This window comes from Mirounga angustirostris, unplaced genomic scaffold (genome assembly GCF_029215605.1).
Source record: "Mirounga angustirostris isolate CCGP_5_RB_7025 unplaced genomic scaffold, mMirAng1.0.hap1 SCAF_1, whole genome shotgun sequence".
Lineage (NCBI taxonomy): Eukaryota > Metazoa > Chordata > Mammalia > Carnivora > Phocidae > Mirounga > Mirounga angustirostris.
This window is the reverse complement of record NW_026991709.1, coordinates 142,295,396-142,312,222: the sequence shown is the minus strand read 5'-3', so window position 1 is coordinate 142,312,222 and position 16,827 is coordinate 142,295,396. Positions and strand designations below refer to the sequence as shown.

General features: G+C 37.0%; 1 protein-coding gene across 2 annotated transcripts in view; it reads right to left on the bottom strand.

Moving 5' to 3' along the window:
• The window catches only part of LOC123862956 (RNA-binding motif, single-stranded-interacting protein 3), a 1,542,535-nt gene that overhangs the window by 400,950 nt on the left and 1,124,758 nt on the right, over nt 1–16,827 (bottom strand). The gene's annotated exons all lie outside the window — the stretch shown is intronic.

Genomic DNA, 16,827 nt, shown 5'->3' with positions numbered 1-16,827 from the left:
TGGAATATGATTGTGGCAACTGTCTCTAATCAGAACCATTTATCAAAAGGTGGAAGGAAAATCTGGACTGGGAAAGAAGGTGGCAAAACTGATTCAGTTCAAGTTCAAGTCAGTTATTAATGTACAATGTCATTGGGTACAATTATTAAATTTTCCTGAGCTTCAGTTTTGTCTTTAAATTGAGATTATCAGATAATTAGATCTCTAAAGTACACATCTTCTCACAGAATGAGCAACTTCCCATTTGACCTAATAATTTATGTGGGGAAATAATTTTGTCTGAGTATAGTGATATTCTGCCACAGTCTTATAGAATATTCATTCATATAAATGCATTTTTATTATTCAGAAAAAAAGATCCCTTTGAAATAGATCTATATCAAAGCCTCATTCACAGTTATTTTCTCAGAGCTCTGTAGCAAAAATTTGGCTGATATACTTTTGCTGATATCCAGTATAGACATTTAAATCATTCCATCTTCTCAGAAATAAGGCACGAGCATAACCATGGAGCATTTCCCAACAGATAAACAAATAACAAATATCTTGATGGTGTTTCAACTGACCCAGTCTAATTAACAGGGAATTTAATTATTGCTGACCAGAATTTGCTATATAATCTCAGGGGCCTGGTGCAAAATGAATTTAAGGGGCCACTTGTTCAAATATCGTTAAGTCTTTTAAGATGGAGACACGGGTAGTAATCATGCATGGGGTGCTGTTGAGCATGGGGCCTTGTGTGATTACACACATCTCACACCCAGGTAGTGGGTGTTGGTGCTAACAAGGTGAGAAGTGGAGAACATGAAACTGACTTGACTCAAAATCCCTCTCAATTGCAATAACAATGTTATAAAACTAACTTGATCACTTTACTACACAATTTTACTTTTAAAGATAGATTGATTGATTGATTGATTGATTGATTGATTTATTTATTTATTTTAGAAAGAGAGAGAGTGAGCGAAGGTGAGTGGAGGGAGAGGGAGAGAGAGAATCCCAAACAGACTCCATGCTGAGTGTGGAGCCAACTCGGAGCCTGATCCCACAACCCCGAGATCATGACTCCTGCCAAAATCAAGAGTTAGATGTTCAACCAACTGAGCCACCCAGGTGTCCCTTACTATACAATTTTAAAATAATATATTAAGATTGTAGAAGTAGTCTGCAATATTTATTTTAAATTTCAGTGAAGTATGTTTGGAATGTAATTCTTCATGTCAGCTTTGGCGTATAATATGTGACTACTGGTCAAAAAATTAAAAGCAATCACATGCTACCCATTAAAGCAATTTTTTGGAACTCCAGTGTAGCTTCTGACATTTGGGTCTCTTTCATAGTTTTTTTTTCCCCCTAAAGATTAGGTCCTAAAGAGTCTTCAAAACATCCCCCTTACATGACAGCTTCAGCATCTTGGTAAAAAGAAAAATGTGGCAAAAATTTTGTTGTCTATTTTGTCATTTACTACTAATATTTTTAATGAATATGCCCATGCACCCACCTCTATGCATTTATCCTGTAGATATAGTTTTAGAAGAGCAAAATCATATATAAATTGCTATTATAATATTATTATTATAGCACACAATTAGAAAAAATACTAATATATATCAATAGAGGACTCATAGATTAATTATGGTATATCCATGATATAGAATTCTATACAGTGATTACAAACAAAATCTCCAAATATACTAACATGACAATGTGTCCAAGATACATGTCAAAATAATTTGCAGACCAGTATATACAGGTATACACTTCGTAAGTATGAAAAAAATATATGCACTTATCTAATTACACACTTTTGATTTAAATAGACACCATGTTATTAGTCATAATAACAAAAATGACCAATAGTTAATTTTACATGCTTCTTCAATAAGATAGGTGCTCTTCTAAGTTTAAAATATCAGTTAATCTTCATAGCAACACTATGACGTAGGTATTAGAACCAGTCTCATATTACAAAGGAGGAAATGAGGAAGTTAAGGAGTAGACAGGGTCAGTGACATGTTTAAGGTCACACAGCTGGTATGTGAGGCCCAGGAATTAGACTCCAGACCTTGCACTCCTAACCCCTGAACTATACTATGTCTCAGGTGTGCACACTGGGGAAGATACACCTGTGTTTGGATATACACAGAAAATGTCTGGATATATACATGGGACCTGTCAACAGCAATTACTCCTGGGGAAGGATGAGGAATGAGGGCTTCCTTTATGTTTCATAACTGGTAGAACTTTTAATTTCTTTTATATTGAAAATACACTCCCTAAAAATATTTTTAATGTGCAATACGTGCAAAACTTCTGGTTTTCTGCCCTGAAGCCTCAACTACAGAAATTTAAAAGTTGCATATGAGAGTTTCTGCCCTCCAGTTTTAGCTGTTCAAAGATTAACCTGAATTACAAACTGATAAAGATTCTTTGATTTACTCAATACTTGGGTTCTTCTGGTACCTAATATTGACTTTTTACTGCTTTGTAGAGGATGCAATTTCATAAAATACACATCACACTCATCCAAATAGCCAGTCATTTAGCTGTCTGTTTGGTATACTTACGCATTCCGTCATGTACTGTGAGCAAAACACAGCCGAATTTGATCAGGCTGCTGTTTATAATTTAAGACAGGGACCTCTAAATGACTCCTTTTTGGTATGTTTCTGAAAAGGTCAGGCACCAACATGTTTTACCAAATAAAACTCAGGTTTGAAGAATATGCCTTCTAAACTGATTTTTACTACCTGGACTACGATAAGTTTTACAGAGCTTCTTTGTTAAATTGCCCTGACAATTTCCATTTCCAGTGGCTTCAATCATATTAACAGAAGGTAAAGTTCACAAATAGTAAAATATGTCACTGCACTGTGTTTGGATTTTCAGAAATAGATCACAAAACTGACAAACCCACAAGACGTAATGTTTGGCATTCCAATTCATGTTTGGTTGGCATATCTCATTTGGGGCAGGACCAGATGCCCTACCACAAACGGAAGTATCTCATTACTCAGGAAATAAAACATGTTTGCACCAAAGACTTGACAACTCCCATTAAATATATCAAAAGAATGATGGAATTTTTTTTCCTCAAGAAAAGCAGAAAGGTCGGGATGTGGGGTAGAAAATATGTGTGTAGAAATATTTGTTCTTGGGCACATTCTGCATGGAGCACTGGGTGTTATGCACAAACAATGAATCATGGAACACTTCATCTAAAACTAATGATGTAATGTATGGGGATTAACATAAGAATAAAAAATAAAAAAAGAAAAAAAAAGAAATATTTGTTCTTGTATAGTTTAAAAAATATATGTGTAGAATTCCACCAGAATGCATGAATCTTTCACCGAATAATTTCTCCTTCCAAAATATGATGCCCTGTGCTATCCATGGCTGTGCTCAGCAAGAATAGGGACAGGTAGCATTTTCTAGGAAATTAAAATAAGGCCAAATGTTTTGGGGACGTTCATTAGTAGACTGACAGTCTATTGTTTATTTTATGAGTCACTATATATTTCTTGAGCCTTTATAGGCTAGACATGGGGCTAATACCATGGAGAGACCAGAAGAAAAGAGCCCATCATTTGACAAGATAATTATAGGAGGCTGAGAAATCTCAAGGAAGGGACATCTAAGTGAACATGAGTGGAGACACTGTTCCTCAAAGTGGTCCTGAAAGAGGTGTTATCTCCATAGAGATACGAAAAACAGTTGTGCATTACTTCACCAAGGAGGGTAAGCATGGGTGGGGAGAACAAATCTTATACATAAGCCTGGACTTCAGAAAGAACATGACAAATTGTGGTGACTGCTGTATAAAATTTATTTCTTGTGGGCATTTAGCCTTATATTACTCTGCCCCTGTTCTCTAGCCGATGTTTATGCATTAATCTGTCATATTCATTCTAGACTGTACATGTATTAATGATAGGGTCCACATGTGTCTTGTATCTGCTTTCATCAGTTAATATTCCATATCCACCTTGGTGGTTGTCCTCAGATAAAGTAAATAAATCCTCTAGAAAATATTTAAAACAAAATGTTAAATTCAAAGCAAATTTGAGTTTTTAAAATTAACATGTCTACTTATGAGGAAAAAAAGACGAATTTTTTTATAGCTGCAAACATGCAAATAGATGGTCAAGTAAAGAGAAAAGTTCCACGTGTAGCTCCAAGCAAATATGAGCTAATAATTCTTGGGCATATATATGGGTTTGAGAACAATTTGTTTACCTTTTTTGTGCTTAGGTCCTCTTACATCTGATTCGAAAAAAAGCTTTGCACATCCTGATGGTGACATACACACATCTTATTTCAGTACCTGAATTACCATGGCTTAATAAAAACTTTAAAAGAGAACACTTCCTTTTATGAATCTCACTCATTCAGCCACCCATTAGCTCAACAAATATTTACTCATCATCTACTATGTGCCAGGCTTTCGCTAGGCACAGGACCAATAGTAGATTCCCTGTCTTCCAGGATCTGTAAAAGTGAGACGTGAGGGGCGCCTGGTTGGCTCAGTCATTAAGCGGCTGCATTTGGCTCAGGTCATGATCCTAGGGTCCTGGGATGGAGCCCCACATCAGGTTCCTTGTTCAGCAGGAAGCCTGCTTCTCCTTCTGCCCCTCCCCCCCCCACTCCTGTGTGCTCTTGCTCTCTCTCTCTCTCTGATGAATAAATAAAATCTTTAAAAAAAAGTGAGATGTGAAATGCTGATGGGTACTGGTATGGTTTGCCAATGGTTATAATGGTTGTTAACATATTGAAACACTTCCATACCTTTTGGAAGACAGTTTCAGACTGAACCACCACACCTCATCCCTGCAAAGTGTCACCCAGACTACTAAAATCTGGTATAGATAAAAGGGCATCTGGGAGCCCCTCTCTAGCTCTTTCATTGGGGTCTGGACTTACTGCGCAGTGACAATGCCATTCTTGCAATTCAATATTGTGACTGTCACCCTCGCATACAACCCTAGTCAACCATCCAGTGCAGTCTGACGACTAGGGCTACATCACAAAATGTTTACTACTGTCTGAGTAGAGATAAGAAACAAAATGCAGAGTAAGCATGTAGAAACTTAGAGCAATTTGACAGACTAGTTTTATGTCTGTTAAAACTAATAATAATAATAACTAATAAATAGGGCTTACATTTTATGTTTTTGCTTTTATTTCATTTTTCAGACAATTCATTTTTCTCATATATTACAAAAGCATCAGTGCAGAGCAGATTGGAAATAAAGACAACGGGTCCTGAAACATACAGTCTGAGATGCAAGTACTCTGTTAACCCAACACTCTGTAGTGATTGCTGCATACAAAGAATATGAATGAGGGTGCTTGAGTGGCTCAGTTGGTTAAGCGTCTGCCTTCTGCTCAGGTCATGATTCCAGGGTCCTGGGATCGAGCCCCACATTGGGCTCCCTACTCATCGGGGAGCCTGCTTCTCTCTCTGCCCCTTCCCCCCTCCCCCGCTCTCTCATTCTCTCTCTCAAAAATAAATAAATAAATAAAAATACTTAAAAAAAAAGAATATAGATGAAACCTACAAAGAATACGTAAAGCGAGCATTCTTTTAGCATATGAGAAGACTCCTGGCTGCTTTCTAACATTCTCCCTAACCCAAGCAAGAAACCAGGAAGAGAGACATATATACACACAAAATATACCACTAAGCACACTGAAATTCTACTTTGACCCAGGGAACATTTGGAGCTCTTGCCCTTCAGTTCTTCTGGTTAAAGCATCAATTAAGCAGTGCTTCCTTAAGCAGCTCTGGTGAATGTATTCAGCTGCCTGTCTTGCCTTGTTCACATTCTTCTCTTAGCCTCAGCAGCTTCTAGCAGTTTATATGTATATATACGTAAAAAAAGTGTACCCAACTTAGTTGAGTAATGTGCCTAAGTGGAAGAATACATTCCTATCATCCAAACAATAGCATAACAGAAGCAAAACACCAGCCCCAAAGGGATTAGCTTGGGAAGTTTTCTGCAAAATTATATAGTTCTGACTTTCAGCAGCATATAACTCAGAGACAATGAAACTAAAAATGTAAATAGAAATGTATCTTACCTTATCATTTAGTATCCCATTAGAAATATTAATCTTAGTTTTAAGGTATTTTTTCCAGATAAGTTTCAACTATTTTATTGGAAAGACTGAAATTTGATTTTAACTGGGAGTACTCTATTAAACTTATTAAAATATCACCACAAAACTTAGAACAATTCCTAAAAATACCTCTGTCTGGATGGTGGTTTCATGGGTCCGTACAAATCCTTAGCTGTAGAGGTAAATGGTGAATGATTTAGAGATAATATGATATGATGTCTACGATATGTTCCAGTGGTGCAAGGAAATTAAGAAAGGGCTCGGATGAAACGAGATTGACAGTAAGTAAAAGTTGAAGTTAGGTAATAGATGTGTGGAAGCTCCCTATGCTATGTATACCATTTTCTCTGCTTTTGTGTATGTTTTAAAATATTCTATTATAAAGGTAAAAAAAAAATACAAAAGAAATGTATATGCCTACCTTTATCAACAAAACTTATTTTTCCATAAAATCAGTAGCAAGATATCAATATTATATATGAATAATAAAATAAAAAATATAAGTAACATATTTGAAACAATTACTGTTAAAATTTCAGTTTTCCTATGATGTGATTGGTAACTTCAGGTAAACATATAATGTGGAAAATATGAGTCAGACATGGGTTTTCTGAAAGTGAAGTAAAAAAAGGTAAAATGCTTAAATTCTCTAACTAGTGTTTGGAAAAAAATTTCAAAATCCAGAAATAAAAACAGGCAATCCATTTTTGCCAATTGTAGAGCAAACAGAAGGGGACTTCAAAATTAAATTAGATTAAAAATAGAGTGATTTATCATTTACATCTTTCTACTCATAAATATAGAAAATTTGTTCTTTCTTTTACTAATGTATTGTATCACATTGATTGATTTACAGATGTTGAACCAACCTTACAGCCCAGGAATAAATCCCACTTGGTCGTGGTGAATAATCTTTTTAATGTACTGTTGGATCTTATTGGCTAGTATTTTGGTGAGAAGTTTTATATCCATGTTCATCAGGGATATTGGTCTGTAATTCTCCTTTTTGAGGGGGTCTTTGTCTGGTTTTGGGATCAAGGTAATGGTGGCCTCATAAAACGAGTTTGGAAGTTTTCCTTCCATTTCTATTTTTTGGAACAGTTTCAGAAGAATAGGTATTAATTCTTCTTTAAATGTTTGGTAGAATTCCCCTGGGAAGCCATCTGGCCCTGGGTTCTTGTCTGTTGGGAGATTTTGGATGACTGCTTCAATTTCCTTAGTGGTTATAGGTCTGATCAGGTTTTCTATTTCTTCCTGGCTCAGTTTTGGTAGTTGATACATCTCTAGGAATGCATCCATTTCTTCCAGGTTATCTAAGTTGCTGGCATAGAGGTGCCCATAATATGTTCTTAGAATTGTTTGTATTTCTTTGGTGTTGGTTGTGATCTCTCCTCTTTCATTCATGATTTTGTTGATTTGGGTCCTTTCTCTTTTCTTTTTGATAAGTCTGGCCAGGGGTTTATCAATCTTGTTAATTCTTTCAAAGAACCAGCCCTTTGTTTCGTTGATCTGCTCTGCTGTTCTTTTGGTTTCTATTTCATTGATTTCTGCTCTGATCTTTATTGTTTCTCTTCTCCTGCTGGGTTTAGGCTTTATTTGCTGTTCTCTCTCCAGCTCCTTTAGGTGTAGGGTTAGGTTGTGTATTTGAGACCTTTCTTATTTCTTGAGAAAGGCTTGTATTGCTATATACATTCCTCTTAGGACTGCCTTTGCTGCATCCCAAAGATTTTGAACAGTTGTGTTTTCATTTTCATTGGTTTCCATGATTTTTTAAAATTCTTCTTTAATTTTCTGGTTGACCCATTCATTCTTTAGTAGGATGCTCTTTAGCCTCCATGTATTTGAGTTCTTTCTGACTTTCCTCTTGTAATTGAGTTCTAGTTTCAAAGCATTGTGGTCTGAAAATAAGCAGGGAATGATCCCAGTCTTTTGGTACTGGTTGAGACCTGATTTGTGACCTAGGATGTGATCTATTCTGGAGAATGTTCCATAGGCACTAGAGAAGAATGTGTATTCCATTGCTTTGGGATGGAATGTTCTGAATATATCTGTGAAGTCCATTTGGTCCAGTGTGTCATTTAAAGTCTTTATTTCCTTGTTGATCTTGTGCTTAGATGATCTGTCCATTTCAGTGAGGGGGTGTTAAAGTCCCCTAGTATTATTGTATTGTTGCTGATGTGTTTCTTTGCTTTTTTTATTAATTGGCTTATATAAGTGTTTGCTCCCATGTTAGGGGCATAGATATTTACAATTGTTAGATCTTCTTGTGGGATAGACCATTTAAGTAGGATATAGTGTCCTTCCTCATCTCTTATAGTCTTTGTTTTAAAATCTAATTTGTCTGATATAAGGATTGCCACCCCAGCTTTCTTCTGGAGTCTATTAGCACGGCAAATGGTTTTCCACCCTCTCACTTTCAACCCAGAGGTGTCTTTGGGTCTAAAATGAGTCCCTTGCAGACAGCATATCAATGGGTCTTGTTTTTTTATCCAATCTGATACCCTTTGCCTTTTGATGGGGCATTTAGCCCATATGATCCTCTCAATAGATGTAGAAAAAGCATTTGGCAAAGTACAGCATCCTTTCTTGATCAAAACTCTTCAGAGTATAGGGATAGAGAGTACATACCTCAATATCATAAAAAGCCCTCTATGAAAAACCCACAGCAAATATCATTCTCAATGGGGAAAAACTGAGAGCTTTCCCCCTAAGGTCAGGAACATGGCAGGGATGCCCACTATCACCACTATCATCTAGTACTATTCAGCATAGTACTAGAAGTCCTAGCCACAGCAATCAGACAACAAAAAGAAATCAAAGGCATCCAAATCAGCAAAGAAGAAACCAAACTCTCACTGTTTGCAGATGATATGATACTTTATATGGAAAACCCAAAAGACTCCACCCGAAAACTGCTAGAACTCATACAGGAATTCAGTCAAGTGGCAGGATATAAAATCAATGCACAGAAATCAGTGGCATTCCTATACACCAACAACAAGACAGAAGAAAGAGAAATTAAGGAGTCGATCCCATTTACAATTGCACCCAAAACCATAAGATACCTAGGAATAAATCTAACCAAAGAGGCAAAGGATCTGTACTCAGAAAACTATAAAATACTCATGAAACAAATTGAGGAAGACACAAAGAAGTGGAAAAACATTTCATGCTCATAGATTGGAAGAACAAATGTTGTGAAGATGTCAATGCTACCTAGAGCAATCTACACATTTAATGCAATCCCCGTCAAAATACCAGCCACTTTTTTCAAAGAAATGGAACAAATCATCCTAAAATTTGTATGGAACCAGAAAAGACCCTGCATAGCCAGAGGAATGTTGAAAAAGAAAAACAAAGCATCACAATCTGGGCTTCAAGCTCTATTACAAAGCTGTCATCATCAAGAAAGTATGGTACCGGCACCAAAACAGACACATAGATCAATGGAACAGAATAGAGAGCTCAGAAATGGACCCTCAACTCTATGGTCAACTCATCTTTGACAAAGCAGGAAAGAATGTCCAATGGAAAAAAGACAGTCTCTTCAACAAATGGTGTTGGGAAAATTGGACAGCCACATGCAGAAGAATGAAATGGGACTATTTCCTTACACCACACACAAAAACAGACTCAAAATGGTTGAAAGACCTCAATGTGAGACAGGAGTCCATCAAAATCCTAAAGGAGAACACAGGCAGCAACCTCTTCGACCTCAGCCACAGCAAATTCTTCCTAGAAACATCACCAAAGGCAAGGGAAGCAAGGGCAAAAATGAACTACTGGGACTTCACCAAGATAAAAAGCTTTTGCACAGCAAAAGAAACAGTCAACAAAACCAAAAGACAACCGACAGAATGGGAGAAGATATTTGCAAATGACATATGAGATAAAGGGCTAGTATCCAAAATCTATAAAGAACTTATCAAACTCAACACCCAAAGAACAAATGATCCAATCAAGAAATGGGCAGAAGACATGAACAGACATTTTTCCAAAGAAGACATCCAAATGGCCAACAGACACATGAAAAAGTGCTCAACATCGCTCAGCATCAGGGAAATCCAAATCAAAACCTCCATGAGATACCACCTCACACCAGTCAGAATGGCTAAAATTAACAAGTCAGGAAACGACAGATGTTGGTGGGGATGCAGAGAAAGGGGAACCCTCCTACACTGTTGGTGGGAATGCAATCTGGTACAGTCAGTCTGGAAAACAGTATGGAGGTTCCTCAAAAAGTTGAAAATAGAGCTACCATACGATCCAGCAATTGCACTACTGGGTATTTACCCCAAAGATACAAATGTAGGGATCTGAAAGGGTACGTGCACCCCGATGTTTATAGCAGCAATGTCCACAATAGCCAAACTATGGAAAGAGCCAAGATGTCCATCAACAGATGAATGGATAAAGAAGATGTGGTATATGTATACAATGGAATATTATGCAGCCATCAAAAGGAATGATATCTTGCCATTTGCAACGACGTGGATGGAACTGGAGGGTGTTATGCTGAGTGAAATAAGTCAATCAGAGAAAGACATGTATTATATGACCTCACTGATCTGAGGAATTCTTAATCGCAGGAAACAAACTGAGGGTTGCTGGAGTGGTGGGGTGTGGGAGGGATGGGGTGGCTGGGTGATAGACACTGGTGAGGGTATGTGCTATGGGGGGCGCTGTGAATTGTGCAAGACTGTTGAATCACAGACCTGTACCTCTGAAACAAATAATACATTGTATGTTAAAAAAAGAAGAAGATAGTAGGAAGAGAAAAATGAAGGGGTGGAAATCGGAGGGGGAGACGAACCATGAGAGACTATGGACTCTGAGAAACAAACTGAGGGTTCTAGAGGGGAGGATGGTGGGGTGATGAGTAGCGTGGTGATGGGTATTAAAGAGAACACGTATTGAATGGAGCACTGGGTGTTATACACAAACAATCATGGAACACTACATCAAAAACTAATGAAGTAATGTGATTAACATACCATAATAAAATAAAAAATGTCAGAGAGAAAAAAAATTAAATTAAAAAAAAGAAAATTTGTACTAAATTGACAAAAAAAATTTATAGTATCTTGGAAACATATCCAATACAGCTTCTGGAATCCCAAACAGATGTTTGCCATTTTCTAACACAGCTTAGCACAAAGACTTTAGTAGTTCGTTTATGTGGAGTCAAGCTGTGAAAATTTTTTCTTCTCTTTCTGATTATTTTATTAATTTATCTTGTATGATATGTCTCTTGCTTGGCTTGCATGGTATAGAAAAGTTGTGTTTCCTTTGAAAGCGTTCTGCTCTAAATTAATACAGTGGCGATTTTTCTTCTCCAATTTAAAGAAAATATAGTACATTGATGGATAGAATTTTTTCGCCCCATGTATTTTTCTTAAACATTGGCACTAGCAACATTTGTCTGCAAGTGAGCTCTAAAGATGAAAGAATGAATAAACAAATAGAAAAGGAATAGTACAGAAAAACTCAGAAACAGATGTGAATGTTTAATTTGGCTGCTGGTTTTTCTCATGTCCACTTATGCCTGGTTGTGATTTTAGATTGCATACATAAAATACAGTCATATGTTCTGCTCATAAAATTAACCCTAGTTATTATAAAAAATTACACATGGCAGCTTTTCATAGATGCTTTGTACTTCAAGAGTCTAAAGACAGATTCCTGTGATATGAGCAAACCATCTCTAACTCCAGCCCTGATGCAAGATTCTACGTGTTACTGAAATCCCTTGGGCTCTAGGAAGATTTATGTTGATGTCCAGAAAAGTTCAACACACTTAAATGCCCTTGAGAACAAAATCTTTGGTATGCAAAATGACCCGGCCAGGATGTCTGTCAGCTTGTAAGCCATGTCCTGATCCACACCCATTTGCCTACACCTTGTTGTGAATATGGCCCCAACAATACGGTCTTTAACCATCAACTACATAACCACCCAAGAGGAGTGCTAGAACACCACTGAGTTCATTTGGAACAAAAACTAGCAGTGAGAGCATCCCTGTTCTAATTTATCATTATACACCCCGAAGATGGCAGAGAAAGATAACCATAACCTTATAGTATTGGTGCATGATTCAGCAAAATTTCTACTCACCTAAGAAAGGCTGAACCTTATAACCCTTCACCAGAGCTGATGTCTTAACTCCTAAGACACCAACACACTGCCAAGCAGTAAAAAAGAAACCTGTCTTGTTTTATATATTAACAACACCAGAAAGAGGGGCAAACAGCAAGGCCATATAACACAACTAAACTGCAAAACAGACCAGCTCCTGACTAGTTATTAAAAAATCTTTGGAAGTGCAATGAGCATGTTAACAGTCTTAACATGGAAGGATATGTATCATCAGCACCTGCACACTGGACATCGTACATTATGCCCACCCGTTAACATAGAATAGGGAGAATATTGAAAAAGGGTCAGAGAGCTGCACTGTTTTTTCCCCCTGTAGAATCCGAACTGCCAAGACCAAGTCTAATAGACACTCATGTGTTATTCTCACTAGTTTATCAACTTGTGAGTCCATGTTAGATCATCTCCCATTTCTATTTTCTCCGTATTCTTCTTGGATAACTCTTGTTATTTGCACCCAATCTCAACCCAATTTCCTCTTCTACAAGGGTCTGCCATGATGTACATTGAAGTACACAGGTGGCTCCTCAATCCACACTATAATCTGGCATTATGGGTCTTCAGAGTAACATAGAGCTTTTATGAATTCATTTCATTTAGAATTCTGGAAAATACAAAAGAATTTCTATAAAATTACACAATATTATTCCATGGATGGAAATGTACAACAATCTAGCAATGGGGTCTTGCCTGTATTTAAACACAGCATCCTTAAGCTAGTGCATTGACCTTTTTACAATCAGGTCAGGTTAATGTCATCAACAATTAAACATTTGTAGTACTTTTCACTTTTTTCTTCAGCTTAAAAATTTATACTATGCAGGGCGCCTGGGTGGCTCAGATGGTTAAGCGACTGCCTTCGGCTCAGGTCATGATCCTGGAGTCCCGGGATCGAGTCCCGCATCGGGCTCCTGACTCAGCAGGGAGTCTGCTTCTTCCTCTCCCTTTGCCTCTCCCACTGCTCATGCTCTCTCTCTCTCTCTCTGTATCTCTGTGTCTCAAATGAATAAATAAAATCTTTAAAAAAAATTTATACTCCGCACAGGTATTCCTCTTAATTTACATTTTGGTTTTCAAATAGCATTTTAAAGAAGGAAAAGTAATTGAGGATAAACAATTTATAAAAAAAAATAAGCAGAATATAAATGTTACACTAAAAATATTTAGAGAAGAGATAGAACCATAATCTTCAATGCAAATTACAAAAACCAGCCATGGGAAAGTTGTAGTGTATGCACTGAGGGAGAAGACCTCAGATTCAAGTCATTAATGTGAAAAGGAAAGAAAGTCTTTATATAAAGGTTTATATTTGCTTTATTTGGAGAGAGTATTTCAGCCTTGTCAATATGCCAAAAGATATTTGAAAGCACCTGAGTTTTAATTTATCATTATTTTCGATCCTTTTTAAAAGACATGTCGGTAAACAAATGACCATCAGATTTTGACTCTTCTAGTAGTCTACCCTTCAAGGAAAACTAATGATCTCTAACTAGTGAGAGAGATCTTAAAAAATGAAGAAACAGAGGTCTTTCCTGGGAAAATTCTAACATTCATAACAAAGTATCCAGAAGAAGCTTAATTATATATGATTTCAGGATTCTAATGGAAGAAATTTTTAGCGATCAAAATTTATTATTTGTACCCATTTGCAGGTACACCAGCACAGTAAGTATTTTAATCAGTTAGTTTCTGCTTTTAAGCAGATTTAATTGCTCAGCTTCTGCAAGAGAATTAGCTTGCTTGGAGTCATCCAACAAAAATCTGAAAGCCCACCATGAGCAGAACCTTAAGATAAGTATGGACATGAATTAGGCCTGGACTCTGGCCCCAAGGAGAGCATGGTCATAGGGCTACACTGAAAAATGAAGTGCTGAAGAGGCCTGAACTGTGATAGAAATTCAAAAGAAAGGAGGTATGATAAATTATTATTGTTAAGTATGACATGTCATTAAACATATTGAAATGTTAATTTGTTTCCAATACATAAACATATAGTTTATTGCCACTTAATATGGTGAAATATCATAGATAGATAAATATTAGATAGGTAGATGGATAGATACTATTTTATTACCAGCTACAATCAGAAAAATAATTGAGGACAACAAAAATAAGCGGGATTTTAGAACTGCAGTGGTGACATCATGATGACCTGACATTATCACATTATCATTCTAAAGTAGGGTTTATCAACCTCAGCATTATTGATATTTTGAACCAAATAATTCCTTATATGTGTGTGTATGGCAGGGGAGGGGGTTTTCCATGCATTGTAGGATGCTTAGCAGACTTCCTGGCCTATACCTACTCACTAAATACTAGTAGCAACCCCTACCACAGATGTGACAAACAAAAATGTTTCTAGAAATTGCAGTTGAGAACCACTGTTCTAAAGCATCTTTCAAATGTGAGTTTAGATACCACTTCCTCCAAGAAAGGATTCCTGAGCATTCCAGATAAAATATATTTTGTCTCCACTAGGTGCTCCTGAATGTATACCTCTAGATAACTGTTCTTATTTACTTATATCTACCTCTCTATATCCTGTAAGTTTACTTTCATCGGAACTTGTGTTTTATTCACTATTGGTTCTCCACATGTAAGGCACCCTATGCATATTCGAGCAAATTAATGAAGGAAAAAAGGTAGGTAGCTGAACTACCCAATGGAGTGAGGAGGGGCTATTTCATGTATCATAGGCCGCCAGTAGATGCCAGTAGCATCCCTCCCTCCCCCCGTAATGACAGCTAAAAACGTTTACCCAGTGGTCCCTATGGTGGTAAAAATTGCCTCTGGTTAAGAACGACTGCTCTAAAAGATTGTACAGAGAAATGGCAAGTATTTAGTGAAACTCAGCTTTATTAAAGAGAAAAATAAATTTTGCAATACTTTCATTATCCTACCCAATGAAAATAATTCAGATACAGTAATGGTTTTGGAGTCAGATATGAGATGGGATCCCGACATCCAGTGGTTGTGTGACTTTAATTAGGGTAAATTTTTTGAGCTTCAGTTTTTTCATTTGCAAACCTGGGAAAATGATAACCACTATACAGAGTTCTTTCAGTCAACAAATATTTATTATTACCTGTTACCTGCTGGACAGATACTGTTCTTGGCTCAAAAGGTATACAATAGTGGCAAGAACTATTATAGTCTTTGAACTTACGAATTTTCTATTCTACAGTAGGAAAGGGATAGTATCCAATCACCTACCACATAAAATTTAAGTTACAAATTTTGAACAAAGATTCTATGAAGTTATACAAGATTCTATAAGAACGTATAGAAAGAGCAGACGACCTAGACTGGGGTGTCATTAAGATTTCCCTGAGGAGGGCGCCTGGGTGGCTCAGTTGGTTAAGCGACTGCCTTTGGCTCAGGTCATGATCCTGGAGTCCCGGGATCGAGTCCCGCATCGGGCTCCCTGCTCGGCAGGGAGTCTGCTTCTCCCTCTGACCCTCTCATGCTCTATCTCATTCTCTGTCTCAAATAAATAAATAAAATCTTTAAAAAAAAAAAAAAAGATTTCCCTGAGGAAATCTTGGGGACACTTGAATTGTGGCTTGAGGGTTATATGAAAGCTAACTTAGCAAGGAGGGCAGGAGAAGAGTGGCAAGATTAAATGAGGGAATGTGTAAAAGCACATCGCACAAGGCTGGCCTGATGCTCAGTAGAAAATCAATGAATGCAAGCAACAGATTATAAATAATCAACACCATTACTGACAAAATTAACAGGAATAGGACATTAAGCAAAATGGCATCTGATTTAATATCTTTCTTACAACTAAATGCTATTCCCAATTCATTTTACAGAATTCCAAACTGAGATAATGGGGTTATGATGATACTAATATTGTTAAAATAAAATGGTCCTTTTGGAGAATAGGATATTGGTGCCTTGAACATCTTCACTTTCTGGGTATACAATTTCCCATTGCATTGTATAGTATGGCTAAATTCTTCAGTTAGGAAACAACACGGATTAGCACATAGTCCAGTTAATAAAGCCCTACTATTCCACAGTGCTAACAGTCCCTTTGAGAACTCAGCCATGAGTTACACAAATCATTTGGCTGGGAATGGAGCATTTACCATATGTATGAGTTACTAATTTCCTGGACATTATCAGCCATTAGCTGGTTTCCTGTGTCCCAGCAAATGCTGAGGTAAGTCTTGATTGCCAAGATTGCACATTTCAAACATTAATCCATACACCATTTCGTCCATCTAAGATATAATAACACTCTATCTGCAGTTTTTGTCAAATACATATGAGAAAAGGCCAGAAAGTTCAAGCGAAGGGAAACGTGTGAAAAAGAAAAGCCAACAGTGTACTAGTGTAATTATGCGGGTGAAACTCTTTATTAAAATTTTGGGAATTTGGTTGGCTACAGCATGTAGCCATGAAACAGAACGAGTTACTAGGAAGCTCCCACACAGCATTAGGGGTTTCCTTACAAAATGTGTCCAGATGCATAATCATTGTCCTTCCCTTCCTTACCAGTCTACAAGTGTTGCTCTTTGACTAACTAGAATTCCCAAGATG